Source organism: Triticum dicoccoides, chromosome 5A, assembly GCF_002162155.2.
Source record: "Triticum dicoccoides isolate Atlit2015 ecotype Zavitan chromosome 5A, WEW_v2.0, whole genome shotgun sequence".
Lineage (NCBI taxonomy): Eukaryota > Viridiplantae > Streptophyta > Magnoliopsida > Poales > Poaceae > Triticum > Triticum dicoccoides.
In genome coordinates this window covers 524585555-524601314 of record NC_041388.1, presented here as the reverse complement: position 1 = coordinate 524601314, position 15760 = coordinate 524585555, and positions in this window count along the sequence as shown.

Genomic DNA, 15760 nt, shown 5'->3' with positions numbered 1-15760 from the left:
GTTTAGGCTGTGTTTGACAACAAAATATTGTTAATAACTAAGTATTAATATTTTACAATATTTTAATATGTTGGCATAAGATACCATGGTTTTCATATATCAGAGGATTTTGGAGCATCAATAATGCAGAGGATCTGTTTGGCACCACCATGTGTAGGGATGCAAAATTGATGGCATGCAAACTGTATTAGCTATATAGCCACATACACTAAGAAGCTACTAGGCATTGAATGCAAATTGCGTACAATCTCTAGTTGGCCATGCATACACTAAACGACCATGCAAACTAGCTAGCTAGCCGCTTGAACGAATAAATACCATGCACAAGGATGCGGGTTGTTGCAAGCAATTGGCAAAGAAGATATGGATGAACGACCGTGCATAAGGATCAGGGCTATTGCAAATAATTAGTGAAGAAGAGGACGGGCGACAGACTCACATTCTTATCGCTGATCGCTTTCTACACTGAACGACCATGTTAAATGAAAGTGTTCTAAAATATTGTTAACTGAATCTATCAAAATATTGAGTTAAAACAGAGTGTCCAATGCATAGCTCTGTTAACTCAATTTTGAACTCAAACTTTCCAGATTTATGTTACCCAAAATATTCCCTTGAATTACTATTTGTAAGTGCATCTAGTGCCTCTTAGTGGTTTTGGTGTATTGAAGACTTATAGGTTAAGGGACTAATGTGTTTATAAGTGTACACATGTCTATAAGTCTATGAGGAGTTTGATATTTACAGAGAAAGTCGACACCTAAAAATGAATGTATTCAACTGAAGACTTTGGATTTCTGAAGACTTTGAAAGTGAAGAAATTGGTGTGATCCTGAAGACTTGACATTCATGCGAGGATTATGAAGCATGAAGACTTTTGTTTTCACAGTTTTGTTTTTCTCTTTCTTAAGTCATAGGAAACACCATACTATTAAAGGGGGTCAAGGTAAAACTAAGGAAACATTTTCCAAGTGATGCTCATCTCAAAATCCTACACCTACCAATCCCTTCGAGTGAAGTCATTGGAAAACTCGTACAGTTCTGTCAATTTCTTTAGTGACAGAGACGAAGATCTTATGGTTTCTAAGGAATTTGCTCTGACTGAGGAGTTAGGAATTCACCAGTGTGGATTGCCTACAAGTGAGGAACATGATAGCCCTGAGGAATTTGATAGCCAAATTTCCGACAGTTGCTGTGCTACGCACCAGCTGTCCCAAAATATCTTCCCACCTAACGGTCATATCATTGAAGGGCATTTATGTCTTATCATGTCGGGATGCTTCCTAGGCTATAAATAGCCGCCCCTACCACAACTAGCTGGTTGGCTGCTCCGCGAGAAACTGACACTTGTCATTGAGAGCATCCCATCCTACAAGGACTTTGAGCGAAAATCATCAAGTGAGGAAAAACCCAAAACCCAAACCAAACACCTACAAACCCAAAGTGATTGAGCATCACTGAAGAGATTGTTCTTGTGTGGAACCAACACTTATTACCTTTGAGCACTGTGCACCCTTTAGATGGTTAGGCGTCATGGTCTAGAGCATCCAAGAGGAAATTGTGGATCGCCGAGTGACCGAGTTTGTGAAGGTTTGGAAGTCACCTGAAGACTTACCACGAGTGATTGGGCGAGGTCTGTGTGACCTTAGCTCAAGGAGAATACGGTGAGGACTGTGTGTCCGGGGCTGTGTGTCCTCAGGTTTAAATACATAGCCGCTCCAACCAGACGTACGACTGTCACAACAGTTAGAACTGGTCTACCAAATCATCATCTTCACCAAGCTACTGGTTCTATTTCCTTAACTCTTTCATTTCCCCGATTCTGTGTAGAAGTACCTGATCGTTACTGTTTGAAGACTTCGACTGAAGACTTTCTCAATTTCGTCAATCCTATTTCTTTAGTTAGTTTGTCTTCAGCCTGCTTATCCTGTGTTTATGCTACCTGTACTGTATGCTTGTTTTCATTTCATCACGATGACTGTGCTACTACTTTGTTATGCTTGCATCTAAGTTCTTATTTCGCTGTTAAGTAGTTCATTGCTTAGGAATTTCCTCACCCTAAAATTCCTCAGTGATGAATTTGTAAAAATCGCCTATTCACTGATACGTCTCCAACGTATCTATAATTTTTGATTGTTCCATGCTATTATATTATCTGTTTTGGATGTTGAATGGGCTTTAATATGCACTTTTATATTATTTTTGGGACTAACCTATTAACCAAATGCCTATTTCAGTGTTTCGCAGAAAAGGAAGATCAAACGGAATGAAACCTCTGCAAGGATCTTTCTTGGAACAAATGCAACCCAGGAGACTTGGAGTACAAGTCTGGAAGTCCGCGAAGCTTCCACGAGGCAGGGGAGCGCGTCCAGGAGGGGTAGGCGCGCCCCCCACCCTCGTGGGCCCCACAAATGTGACACCCCAAAATTTTGGCCTTGTTTTAATGGAATAAATTTTTGCCATGATTTAAAACTTTGAATTTTTGAGCTCCATTTTGATTTTGTTTAAATCATTTCCTTCCCTGTTATGATGAGTTTTTCCCAAAGAGAAAACTTTTCAAAAATGTTGTTGGACTTGTTTAACCTCTCAAGAAAAACTTTCCTTTTATCATTGTAACTAATTAAATAATTAAGTTGCTTGATCTTTATTTTCTTGAAAAGGGTTTTCTAGGTTAAATGGCATTATTTGAACTACAACCATTCGATAAATTCACTTAAAATTCCCACAAAAATTTGGAGATATCATGTGATGTTTTTAAATCACTTTTATGCTAAAATATATTTCATTCATGAAATATTTTGAGCCCTACACTCAATTTTTCATCTCTGGTCCAGAGTGCTTTTTGCACTACAACCTATTTAAATATTTCTTTAAAACTTCTACAAAAATTAGGGGAGGTCAGTAGGAGCCTATTGTTTCACTTTGTGCAAAAACCTATTTATGTTCTTTGAAAAATTTGAGTGAATCAACCTCATCTTCATTCTGGACCAACTTGATGGTTTGTACAGCAACCATGTTTTTACTTGCTCTTTAACCCTTGATCTTTTCTCCTACTTGTAGTCCCCCATGTTAAACCCTTAAGTCCAGGAGCATGCACCTTTTGGATCATTTTTGGTTCATGAAATAATGTCATTTATTTCCTTTCCAGAATTGAAGTTTTGTAAAACTTGCACTAACAAGTTTCTGCTTTTGTCCAACTAACATCACCACTCTCTCTTTCTTCCACAGAGACACTGATCTGGAGATTTTGGCCACTCCAAGAAATGCCTAAGTGCCCTTGGCATTTTGTCAAACACCTTATGGGCATGAACAGTTTTGGCATGATTATAGATTTGTATGATGGACTTGTCCATCTGTCCAAACCATGTTGTCCAATAGCCTACTAATGGTCTCCAACCCAGACCTGTGGTTTTGCACTTGATCCCTAGCAGTTTTGGCTACCCTGGCATTTCATCAAACACCTTCTGTGCGTGCACTGGACGCGCCCAGAGCGCGCCAATTGCAGCCACACGGCCGAGCCGACACGCTGCCCCCTTGGCTTTGGCCCACACGGCAGCACCTCGCCACGCACTCCCCTTCTCACCGCAACACGCCAAGCAGCCCCGCCATGCCCGACAGGCCAAGCGCTAGCCGCCGCCGCCGCCCGACAGCCTCTGGCCATGTCGGTGCCGCCCAAGCCACTCCCACTCGCCACCTGCCCCTGTGAGCAGTGCGTGCTCATCCACAGCTTCGTCCCCTAGCGCTCGTCGCCGCCACGTTGCCCTGCAAGCTACAGAGAGGAGGTTCGCCGGAGAGCTTATTCGGCCGCCGCGGAACCGACCTCCACCGCCTATATAAGGAAGCCCTGAGCGTCTCCGAGCCCTCAGGTAGCCTCACGCCGTCTCACTAGCGCCCCCATCGCCACCAATTGGAAGGGAGCAGGTCTTCTTCAACCTCTCCGGTCAGTTCGGCCACCGCCGCCTCCCGGCTCCGTTCGGCGCAACCAGAACTTCCCCCTCTCCAATCTCTTCACCAGAAGCCTTCTCTGCCTCCCCTGAACACTTTCCCCGACTCCATTTCGATCGAGAACCACCGCCGCCCCGAAACCACTTTTCCCCGAAGCTTTCCTCCGCCGAGGAGCTCGCCGCCGACAGCACACGCCGTCCCCGCCAACCCAGCGACTACCAGCAGGATCGCCCTCGATCCGCGGATCCATCCCCGCCCTCCAGAGGCCGCGAGGAGCCGCCGCTCGCCGACGTTGGTCGCCGGAGTCCCGCCTCCGCTCGGGACAGAGGGAGAAGGAGGAGGGGCGGACTAGTCAAACCGGACTAGTGGGCCACCTAGGACCCACTGTCAGTGACACCCCACGCCATCCACGTGTTTAAGTGAAGGCGTAAACTTCAGGAGTACGCCTCCTCTGTACCGAAAGCGTATTTCTATCTGAATCGTTTTCTTTTCTGTTTTATTTTTAAATAACAGATTTGACCAAATCTTTGACTGGCTATAACTTTTTAAATATAAGTCCAAATGAAATGATTCTTTTTCCTACCTTCCTCAAATTTGATCTACTTTATTTTAAGATTTATTTGAAAATTTTTCAAACAACTTTTTGGTTCTGTTTTTGAAATGTGTGTTAATTCAAATATATTTTTAAATAGGATTTTGGGGAGAGAGAAGAAGCTTTCAAAAGTTTTGGAGAGCACCTCACCCCTCCACAACATTGAAGGCAAGCATTCTGAACCCCGACATAATATTTTTGGTGTGATCGTTGATACATTTATAACACCACCGCATTTCGAAGGACTTGTTATTTTATGTGATATGATCATATGCATGGGTGCATGTTGTTGATTTCCATGCTATTGGAAATGGACTCACTTGTGATGATAATCACCCTCATGTGCCTTGCATGCATACCGACAGGAACCCGGGAAAACCTCGGCCTTGGGTAGGCATGAGTTTGTCGCCAGTCTCCGTCGGGACGGTTATGTCTGGTATGGCATGGTAAGGTGATATGAGCAGTGACTTTGTTGGATGAAATATATGCGTCATGCTAATCATGCAGGGAATACTTGAACCTCCTGAGTCGACCGTAGATCGAGTCTTGTTCCAGTAACCCCCATACTTGTTTCGTACTACCACTCGTCTCTACAGCAAGTAGAGTACGGTTCAGTAAGTTGTCAACCTCTTTCCAGCACACACCGTACAGAGAGGCCATGGTGGAAGATACCGGTTGTAGCTGGTAGGCAGGCCACCTGGTCCGGGGGCATGGGTGTTTCCGGTTGGGACCGAGAGGGGAGGCCACCCCTTAGAGCGCGCGATATAAATTTGATCCCATGCTACGTGAGGTTGTAGCCTCCCCACTTAGAGTTTGCTTAACAGGTGTCGTGGGTGATTCCAGACACGTGTGAGATAAGCTGGTGTGTGCAAGTTAGGTGTGTTTTCAACAAAAAGACCGTAGACGGAATTAGTCCCGATGGACTAAAGAGATCCGTTACTCGTGGGTAAAGAGTACACCCTCTGCAGAGAATAAACCTATTCGAATAGCCGTGTCCATGGTTAAGGATTACAGTCTGGGATGGGTCAGGTGTCGGTCTTAGTGTCGGTCTTCGGAGGTGAAACTGTTAACCAGAAAATGGAATTACTACTCGTGACTTGTGATATCTATGATGATTATTATTATTGTTGACTAACCCATGATATTATTGTTATTATCGAGTATCTCTGGGATGGTTCTACCTCCAGGGATATTCATTATGATTGTTTCTTTTAAAGCCCTTTATGTGGCGTTGCTCAGACGCCCGACTGTGGCATTTCTTTTAAAGCCCTTTATGTGGCGTCGCTCAGACGCCCGACTGTGGCATTTAGTTTAAAGCCCTTTATGTGGCGTCGCTCAGACGCCCGACTGTGGCATTTCTTTTAAAGTCCTTTATGTGGCGTCGCTCAGACGCCCGACTGTGGCATTTCTTTTAAAGCCCTTTATGTGGCGTCGCTCAGACGCCCGACTGTGGCATTTCTTTTAAAGCCCTTTATGTGGCGTCGCTCAGACGCCCGACTGTGGCATTTCTTTTAAAGCCCTTTATGTGGTGTCGCTCAGACGCCCGACTGTGGCATTGCTTGTTATTTATTTCATAAATTTTAATACTACTATGTATTGCATTTTTTTTATAAATAACCGCCTGCACGCATCAGTATTTTATTTACTATTTTTTTGACTGGCGTCATGAGCATAAAAATATTTTTAGCACATCATGGTTATATTATACCTGTGTTCATAATGTTTGCGAGTACATTCAAAGTACTCACTGGCTTGTCCCTGGCTATTGTCTTGGCCAGATTTTGCTCGCACGGAGAGGAGCGACGCGATGCCAGCCCCGGAACCCACTCAATGGAGATAGCAGCCTCGCGAAGATAGGAATTAACATGGTCAGCTGTTCCCGTGGGAAATGAAGTCCCATAGACACAGATGTTTCACAACCCGCTTCCGCCATCAACCACTAGAAACCATTTGTTGTACTCACAGGCCAGAATGGTATTGTACTACATATTTTGTATTTTGCTTGGAATTTTTGTATCAAGTTGGAGCCTCATCAGCTAACAGTAATCCTGGGGCTGATGAGCACGACGGTCTTTTCTGGAAATTTATTACCCGGAAAACCCGGTCGTGACAGACTTGGTATCAGAGCCAGGCTGACCATTGGCTAATCCTATCTTAGCCAGGTCAATAAACTAGGCAAACCAACCCACCAGACCTTAACCAAACCCCAGCCAAGCTTCTCGTGCAAGATAGCCACACAGTGACCCAACACTTTTGGCAGTCGGTGCCCAACCTATCAACCTAACCTATCACTCATGCGCCAGTGACCGGCCCCTAAATAGTCCTTTCTCACAAGCGTGCGAAGGAAGATTCCGCCCCTTTTCCCTATAAAAAGGGGCGCGCTAACACCAAACCAGCACACACAGCCGCTACCCCAAACCGAGCCATAATGACTGGACCTATAGTGCACAACGAAACCACAACAACCAACCTTGGAGGTTTTGTGACCATCCTCGCAAACCTCACCCGTCGTGCCTACGCGTTAGAGGAGCCACCAGAATATGTTGTGTATCAAGGACCCATGAGCGGTGAAGACCGCCAATTCTGGGCCACTGTGCACATTTACGGTAGGAGTCTAGCACCCGAGCGCCCCTACCGGTTCACCGGAAGAACAACATCCTTTGAGCCACAAGCCATCCAGCTAGCCGCTCGAGAGGCTATAGTTCATCTCAGGCACTTGTCGCCCAGAGTTAACTGTCGCTCGTTCCACTACTACCCCAGACGTGAAGGGTATGGTAGACCACCCCAAGTTGCCAATGGAGATCACGAGACGGACCCCGCATTATTGCACCTAGTGCGCTATGTAAGTGCACTAGAGGCACTGTTCGACCAGATCACTATTGATCTGATCGCTGCTCGTGGAGAGCTGGTTCGTCGAGCCCCGGCGAGAGAAGAAAACGAGCCCAACACCGACAACCCAGTCGTGCTATTTGGACAACCGATCGAGACCCCGAGATCTGCCCCAGCCATCAGCCAAGGTGCTGCGATAACCCCAGAAGTGCTTCGTCGCATATTGGGAGCACACTCCAACGGGGTTGTGGCCAACAATCCCCGCAATGGTCATTCTCACTACCCCGACCCTGCAGTTCCTCCGCCATCTCCAACTAATCCCGGTAGAGAGACACGTGGAGAAGCCTCGACATCCACCAGGCACGCCCGTTTAGACATAAACGAGGTAGACTAAGCCGTATGAGTAGCACCAAGTTTCAATGTATCCTTGCTTTGTAATCACGCGACCGTGTATATTAACGCAGCCTGTCGTTGTGCCTCTGTCTTAATAGTAGCCTTGCATAATTGGTCAGCGCATAGCTGCATATTTTTCCGGGCACAACTACCAAAACCAACCCGACGACAACCACAGTAACGCGTCTTTTTATGAGATATGTGTATCTCTGACACTGACCCGACCTTTGGAGCTAAGCTGGCAAATTTTTACCTTTCACCACGGTAAAACGATCCGGCTCCATTGCTATATAAAGGCCACCTTGTGACCTTACCCAGCAACCCTCACTTTGTGCACAACACTCACGCTTTTTCCTGTCATGCCGAACCCCAGCATTCATCTGAGAACCCCAGATGCAACCCCAGGTAGCTTTGTCAAAATATTATGGGATTTTACCCGCAGTACCATGGGTTCTACCTAGCCACCCCAGTACGAGCTGTTCAAATCAAGGATCACCCCATCCACCTCAGAATTTTGGGCAGCAGTACACATTCCTCCTGTAGACCCCAACCAAGATCCAACGGAAGTTTCCTTCGTGGGGAAATCTATGCCAACCCCACACTTGGCCATAGAGGCTACTGCGAAAGAAGCGATTGCTCGTCTTCGATCCGCAGTACCCTATGCCCGCGAACGAGGATATCATTACTTTCCGAGTCGTGCAGCACCCGGAGAAGTAATGTATTTTCCCGGTGGACGTATTGAGAGAGACCCACTTCTGGCCAACCTTATCCAGTACATCATTGCTCAAGAGCATTTAAACCAGCGAGTGATGGATTATCTCCAGAGCCTCGCAGATTTAAATCCTCAGATTGCCATCGGCAGACCACTGAGACCCGACACGGAGAGACGCATACATCGACTGGTCAATCCACTGCCTCCAATTGAAGAAGAATGTATTCCTTTACCAGAGACATTTTATCAGGACGCCGCCCAGTTACCATTTTCATTTTAGACGTCACTACTGTATTTGTTCTTTGCAGCATTTATTTATGTGCGTGACTTATGCGTAATACCCTGAGTTTGTATGACGAGTCAATTATTTGGCTTCTGCTAATGTGTGTAGTTTTTGTTGTGGTTTATGCTCCTTTAAATTAACTGTTTTTCCCTCGCAAAACCCTGGAGTGAGATTTTCTTTTCCCTGAGTTGCTACATCTACACTTTCTCACGACATGGATTATTTAATTTCACTCAGCACCACGAGCAGACTCACAACCATAATCATTCGGACACACACACTGTTTGCAAAATTTTGCAACGGTGTTACATCCAGCTAATCACCCCCCTAACAACAGTTAGCACCCGGCACACCCCATCTACTCCTCATGATCACCACCACCGCGGAGAACCAACACCCGAGCCGCAGCATCGCAATACTCGTCGAAGATTATCGCGCACAGGAGCACAGAGAGCCCCAGCAGCGTCGCCAGCCCTCCGCATATCAGGATCACAAACCAGTCCGGCATCGCCTCCGCCATTAGAGCCTCGACCGAGCTTCTGTAAGCAGTAATGGAGAAAGAAGGAGGAGGAGAAGTGAGGCCAGGTGTGAGGAAGAAGAGAGAGGCACCCCGACCGTTTTTATAGCTCGAGTTCGGTGTACAGTGGGCGAAGTCCACCAACGCCGCTCGTCGCCGATCGCCGGTGTTCGGAGTCGAATCCGCGAGCAGTGCCGACAGCGCGCTGGCCCGCGAGGTGAGTGCACGCTGCACCGGCAGCTAGCACGCCGCGCACTACCACGGTACGGCCTAGATGCCCTACACACTAGGCGTCGCCGGTGGAGAAAGCGCGCGGGAGAGAGGGAGAAGAAAGGGCCAGAGGGAGAAGAAGATGAGACTGACAGTGGACCCCGGGTCCACCTGTCGGCCAGAGAGAGCACTGTGCTCTCGGGTACAACCAGCGTATATCTAAATTTAGGATTTATCCTAAATTTATATCCAGCGTAGAAATCACCCGTTTTTGCCCCGAACCGTAGACTTTTCCGTCTGCCCCAGTTTTTCACACTGTGGTTTTTCACCACTTATTGCCCTCTCACTGTAGCCACATCGTCATTGCGTAATTATTTTCTTAACACCGCTTTTAGCAAATCTCGAGGACGAGATTTTTTTAGGGGGTTAGTATTGTGACACCCCAAAATTTTGGCCTTCTTTTAATGGAATAAAATTTTGCCAGGATTTAAAACTTTGAATTTTTGAGCTCCATTTTGATTTTGTTTAAATCATTTCCTTCCCTGTTATGATGAGTTTTTCCCAAGGAGAAAACTTTTCAAAAATGTTGTTGGACTTGTTTAACCTCTCAAGAAAAACTTTCCTTTTATCAGTGTAACTAATTAAATAATTAAGTTGCTTGATATTTATTTTCTTGAAAAGGGTTTTCTAGGTTAAATGGCATTATTTGAACTACAACCATTTGATAAATTCACTTAAAATTCTCACAAAAATTTGGAGATGTCATGTGATGTTTTTAAATCACTTTTATGCTAAAATATATTTCATTCATGAAATATTTTGAGCCCTACACTCAATTTTTCATCTCTGGTCCAGAGTGCTTTTTGCACTACAACCTATTTAAACATTTCTTTAAAACTTCTACAAAAATTAGGGGAGGTCAGTAGGAGCCTATTGTTTCACTTTGTGCAAAAACCTATTTATGTTCTTCGAAAAATTTGAGTGAATCAACCTCATCTTCATTCTGGACCAACTTGATGGTTTGTACAGCAACCATGTTTTTACTTGCTCTTTAACCCTTGATCTTTTCTCCTACTTGTAGTCCCCCATGTTAAACCCTTAAGTCCAGGAGCATGCACCTTTTGGATCATTTTTGGTTCATGCAATAATGTCATTTATTTCCTGTCCAGAATTGAAGTTTTGTAAAACTTGCACTAACAAGTTTCTGCTTTTGTCCAACTAACATCACCACTCTCTCTTTCTTCCACGGAGACACCGATCTGGAGATTTTGGCCACTCCAAGAAATGCCTAAGTGCCCTTGGCATTTTGTCAAACACCTTATGGGCATGAACAGTTTTGGCATGATTATAGATTTGTATGATGGACTTGTCCATCTGTCCAAACCATGTTGTCCAATAGCCTACTAATGGTCTCCAACCCAGACCTGTGGTTTTGCACTTGATCCCTAGCAGTTTTGGCTACCCTGGCATTTCATCAAACACCTTCTGTGCGTGCACTGGACGCGCCCAGAGCGCGCCAATTGCAGCCACGCGGCCGAGCCGACACGCTGGCCCCCTGGCTTTGGCCCACACGGCAGCACCTCGCCACGCACTCCCCTTCTCACCGCGACACGCCAAGCAGCCCCGCCGTGCCCGACAGGCCAAGCGCTAGCCGCCGCCGCCGCCCGACAGCCTCTGGCCATGTCGGTGCCGCCCAAGCCACTCCCACTCGCCACCTGCCCCTGTGAGCAGTGCGTGCTCATCCACAGCTTCGTCCCCTAGCGCTCGTCGCCGCCACGTTGCCCTGCAAGCTACTGAGAGGAGGTTCGCCGGAGAGCTTATCTGGCCGCCGCGGAACCGACCTCCACCGCCTATTTAAGGAAGCCCCGAGCGTCTCCGAGCCCTCAGGTAGCCTCACGCCGTCTCACTAGCGCCCCCATCGCCACCAATTGGAAGGGAGCAGGTCTTCTTCAACCTCTCCGGTCAGTTCAGCCACCGCCGCCTCCCGGCTCCGTTTGGCGCAACCAGAACTTCCCCCTCTCCAATCTCTTCACCAGAAGCCTTCTCTGCCTCCCCTGAACACTTTCCCCTACTCCATTTCGATCGAGAACCACCGCCGCCCCAAAACCACTTTTCCCCGAAGCTTTCCTCCGCCGAGGAGCTCGCCGCCGACAGCACACGCCGTCCCCGCCGACCCAGCGACTACCAGAAGGATCGCCCTCGATCCGCGGATCCATCCCCGCCCTCCAGAGGCCGCGAGGAGCCGCCGCTCGCCGACGTTGGTCGCCGGAGTCCCGCCTCCGCTCGGGATAGAGGGAGAAGGAGGAGGGGCGGACTAGTCAAACCTGACTAGTGGGCCACCTAGGACCCACTGTCAGTGAAACCCCACGCCATCCACGTGTTTAAGTGAAGGCGTAAACTTCAGGAGTACGCCTCCTCTGTACCGAAAGCGTATTTCTATCTGAATCGTTTTCTTTTCTGTTTTATTATTAAATAACAGATTTGACCAAATCTTTGACTGGCTATAACTTTTTAAATATATGTCCAAATGAAATGATTCTTTTTCCTACCTTCCTCAAATTTGATCTAGTTTATTTTAAGATTTATTTGAAAAAATTTCAAACAAATTTTTGGTTCTGTTTTTGAAATGTGTGTTAATTCAAATATATTTTTAAATAGGATTTTGGGGAGAGAGAAGAAGCTTTCAAAAGTTTTGGAGAGCACCTCACCCCTCCACAACATTGAAGGCAAGCATTCTGAACCCCGACATAATATTTTTGGTGTGATCGTTGATACATATATAACACCACCGCATTTCGAAGGACTTGTTATTTCATGTGATATGATCATATGCATGGGTGCATGTTGTTGATTTCCATGCTATTGGAAATGGACTCACTTGTGATGATAATCACCCTCATGTGCCTTGCATGCATACCGACAGGAACCCGGGAAAACCTCGGCCTTGGGTAGGCATGAGTTTGTCGCCGGTCTCCGTCGGGACGGTTATGTCTGGTATGGCATGGTAAGGTGATATGAGCGGTGACTTTGTTGGATGAAATATATGCGTCATGCTAATCATGCAGGGAATACTTGAACCTCCTGAGTCGACCGTAGATCGAGTCTTGTTCCAGTAACCCCCATACTTGTTTCGTACTACCACTCGTCTCTACAGCAAGTAGAGTACGGTTCAGTAAGTTTTCAACCTCTTTCCAGCACACACCGTACAGAGAGGCCATGGTGGAAGATACCGGTTGTAGCTGGTAGGCAGGCCACCTGGTCCGGGGGCATGGGTGTTTCCGGTTGGGACCGAGAGGGGAGGCCACCCCTTAGAGCGCGCGATATAAATTTGATCCCATGCTACGTGAGGTTGTAGCCTCCCCACTTAGAGTTTGCTTAACAGGTGTCGTGGGTGATTCCAGACACGTGTGAGATAAGCTGGTGTGTGCAAGTTAGGTGTGTTTTCAACAAAAAGACCGTAGACGGAATTAGTCCCGATGGACTAAAGAGATCCGTTACTCGTGGGTAAAGAGTACACCCTCTGCAGAGAATAAACCTATTCGAATAGCCGTGTCCATGGTTAAAGATTACAGTCTGGGATGGGTCAGGTGTCGGTCTTAGTGTCGGTCTTCGGAGGTGAAATTGTTAACCAGAAAATGGAATTACTACTCGTGACTTGTGATATCTATGATGATTATTATTATTGTTGACTAACCCATGATATTATTGTTATTATCGAGTATCTCTGGGATGGTTCTACCTCCAGGGATATTCATTATGATTGTTTCTTTTAAAGCCCTTTATGTGGCGTCGCTCAGACGCCCGACTGTGGCATTTCTTTTAAAGCCCTTTATGTGGCATCGCTCAGACGCCCGACTGTGGCATTTCGTTTAAAGCCCTTTATCTGGCGTCGCTCAGACGCCCGACTGTGGCATTTCTTTTAAAGCCCTTTATGTGGCGTCGCTCAGACGCCCGACTGTGGCATTTCTTTTAAAGCCCTTTATGTGGCGTCGCTCAGACGCCCGACTGTGGCATTTCTTTTAAAGCCCTTTATGTGGCGTCGCTCAGACGCCCGACTGTGGCATTTCTTTCAAAGCCCTTTATGTGGTGTCGCTCAGACGCCCGACTGTGGCATTGCTTGTTATTTATTTCATAAATTTTAATACTACTATGTATTGCATTTTTTTTTTATAAATAACCGCCTGCACGCATCAGTATTTTATTTACTATTTTTTTCACTGGCGTCATGAGCATAAAAATATTTTTAGCACATCATGGTTATATTATACCTGTGTTCATAATGTTTGCGAGTACATTCAAAGTACTCACTGGCTTGTCCCTGGCTATTGTCTTGGCCAGATTTTGCTCGCACGGAGAGGAGCGACGCGATGCCAGCCCCGGAACCCACTCAATGGAGATAGCAGCCTCGCGAAGATAGGAATTAACATGGTCAGCTGTTCCCGTGGGAAATGAGGTCCCATAGACACAGATGTTTCACAACCCGCTTCCGCCATCAACCACTAGAAACCATTTGTTGTACTCACAGGCCAGAATGGTCTTGTACTACATATTTTGTATTTTGCTTGGAATTTCTGTATCAAGTTGGAGCCTCATCAGCTAACAGTAATCCTGGGGCTGATGAGCACGACGGTCTTTTCTGGAAATTTATTACCCGGAAAACCCGGTCGTGACAGACTTGGTATCAGATCCAGGCTGACCATTGGCTAATCCTATCTTAGCCAGGTCAATAAACTAGGGAAACCAACCCACCAGACCTTAACCAAACCCCAGCCAAGCTTCTCGTGCAAGATAGCCACACAGTGACCCAACACTTTTGGCAGTCGGTGCCCAACCTATCAACCTAACCTGTCACTCATGCGCCAGTGACCGGCCCCTAAATAGTCCTTTCTCACAAGCGTGCGAAGGAAGATTCCGTCCCCTTTTCCCTATAAAAAGGGGCGCGCTAACACCAAACCAGCACACACAGCCGCTACCCCAAACCGAGCCATAATGCCTGGACCTATAGTGCACAACGAAACCACAGCAACCAACCTTGGAGGTTTTGTGACCATCCTCGCAAACCTCACCCGTCGTGCCTACGCGTTAGAGGAGCCACCAGAATATGTTGTGTATCAAGGACCCATGAGCGGTGAAGACCGCCAATTCTGGTCCACTATGCACATTTACGGTAGGAGTCTAGCACCCGAGCGCCCCTACCGGTTCACCGGAAGAACAACATCCTTTGAGCCACAAGCCATCCAGCTAGCCGCTCGAGAGGCTATAGTTCATCTCAGGCACTTGTCGCCCAGAGTTAACTGTCGCTCGTTCCACTACTACCCCAGACGTGAAGGGTATGGTAGACCACCCCAAGTTGCCAATGGAGATCACGAGACGGACCCCGCATTGTTGCACCTAGTGCGCTATGTAAGTGCACTAGAGGCACTGTTCGACCAGATCACTATTGATCTGATCGCAGCTCGTGGAGAGCTGGTTCGTCGAGCCCCGGCGAGAGAAGAAAACGAGCCCAACACCGACAACCAAGTCGTGCTGTTTGGACAACCGATCGAGACCCCGAGATCTGCCCCAGCCATCAGCCAAGGTGCTGCGATAACCCCAGAAGTGCTTCGTCGCATATTGGGAGCACACTCCAACGGGGTTGTGGCCAACAATCCCCGCAATGGTCATTCTCACTACCCCGACCCTGCAGTTCCTCCTCCATCTCCAACTAATCCCGGCAGAGAGACACGTGGAGAAGCCTCGACATCCACCAGGCACGCCCGTTTAGACATAAACGAGGTAGACTAAGCCGTATGAGTAGCACCAAGTTTCAATGTATCCTCGCTTTGTAATCACGCGACCGTGTATATTAACGCAGCCTGTCGTTGTGCCTCTGTCTTAATAGTAGCCTTGCATAATTGGTCAGCGCATAGCTGCATATTTTTCCGGGCACAACTACCAAAACCAACCCGATGACAACCACAGTAACGCGTCTTTTTATGAGATATGTGTATCTCTGACACTGACCCGACCTTTGGAGCTAAGCTGGCAAATTTTTACCTTTCACCACGGTAAAACGATCTGGCTCCATTGCTATATAAAGGCCACCTTGTGACCTTACCCAGCAACCCTCACTTTGTGCACAACACTCACGCTTTTTCCTGTCATGCCGAACCCCATCATTCATCTGAGAACCCCAGATGCAACCCCAGGTAGCTTTGTCAAAATATTGTGGGATTTTACCCGCAGTACCATGGGTTCTACCCAGCCACCCCAGTACGAGCTGTTCAAATCAAGGATCAC